Source organism: Otolemur garnettii, unplaced genomic scaffold, assembly GCF_000181295.1.
Source record: "Otolemur garnettii isolate 467f Iridium unplaced genomic scaffold, OtoGar3 scaffold00002, whole genome shotgun sequence".
In the NCBI taxonomy this organism is placed as follows: domain Eukaryota; kingdom Metazoa; phylum Chordata; class Mammalia; order Primates; family Galagidae; genus Otolemur; species Otolemur garnettii.
In genome coordinates, this window is record NW_003852397.1 from 7246967 (window position 1) to 7248543 (window position 1577).

Here is a 1577-nt window from a genome sequence, read left to right on the forward strand (position 1 = left end):
AAAAAAAAAAGAGAGAGAGTCAACATTGCAGCTTCTCTTTGTGCCTTTTACACAAACCTACACATGTTCCATTGTTTCCTCCCACCCCACGTTTTTCTACTCTAATTCTTCCTTTCTTTCAAAACCCTTCTCTCCTCCTGTACATCCTTTTCTGTCCCTCTGCTCCTCTTAATCGGTTCTTCCCCTATTTTCTTCCCTCTATTTCTCTGAAGTTCTCTCTCACCTGTCATATTCTTGAGTTTTCATTTGATCTTGTTCGGAAGAGTCCAAATCCTTTCCTATTTCACCATCATTCTCCAAAATTTCTCACCTAGTGGCTGCATCCCAATTAGAGAAGGCAGAAATTCTAGAATTTTACGGGATTTCAAAAATCATCTAGTCCAGACTTGTGCATGAGGCGAGTGGAGACTGAGACAAGATCAGAGGCTGAACTCAGGATCTGACAAGATGGTTGGGCTGCCCCGCAGGATTATCAAGGAAACCCAGCGTTTGCTGGCAGAACCAGTTCATGGCATTAAAGCAGAACCCGATGAGAGCAACGCCTGTCATTTTCATGTGGTCGTTGCTGGCCCCCAGATTCCCCCTTTGAGGGAGGGACTTTTAAGCTCGAACTATTCCTTCCAGAAGAATACCCAATGGCAACTGCTAAGGTATGTTTCATAACCAAAATTTATCATCCTAATGTAGACATGTTGGGAAGACTATGTTTAGATATTTTGAAAGATAAATGGTCCCCAGCACTGCAGATCCACACAGTTCTGCTATCGATCCAGGCTTTGTTAAGTGCTCCCAATCCGGATGATCCATTAGCGAATGATGTAGCGGAGCAGTGGAAGACCAACGAAGCCCAAGCCATAGAAACAGCTAGAACATGGACTAGGCTATCTGCCATGAATAATATTTAAATCCATCCGATCATCAAATGTGCATCACTCCTCCTGTTCTGCCAAGATTCTTCCTTTTTTGTTTGCATTTAAAAGACACAATCTTAGAAACAGTACAGAATAAAAGCCCAGACATCTTCAGTCCCTTGGTGATTAGATGCACATTAGAAGATCTATGTCTTGTCCTGATTCACTGTTGTAAAGCATGAGCAGAGGCTAGAAGTATCATCTGGATTGTTATGAAACGTTTAAAAGCAGTGGCCCCTCTCTGCTTTTCTTCATTTCCCCCATCATGGCTGAAGTATAAAGCACTGTGAATGAAGGTAGTTGTCAGGGTTAGCTGCAGGGGTGTGGGTGTTTTTATTTTATTTTATCTTTTATTTTTGTGGGGGGAGGTAGTTTTATTTTAATTTTATGGGCTCCTTTCCCCCTTTTTATGGTGATCTAATGGCAGCTAACTAGTTCTTTAGAATATCCTCTCTAGCCAAGTCTAACTTTAGACATTGTAGATGGACTAGCTTGATTGTTTGAACCCAGATGGGAACATTAAACCAATATCACAGTCCTTACTAATAACATCGTGACTTTGCTGTCAAGTATAGATTTTTCCCCCCTTCAAAAAAATGCTTGTGACCATTTTGTATGGCTTGTCTGGAAACTTCTATAAATCTATGTTTTAGTAAAATATTTTTT

At 40.8% G+C, this 1577-nt stretch overlaps 1 pseudogene; it reads left to right on the forward strand.

The window, feature by feature from the left end:
- Positions 1–447: 447 nt before the first annotated feature.
- Positions 448–905, forward strand: LOC100953288 (annotated as a pseudogene).
- Positions 906–1577: the final 672 nt, after the last annotated feature.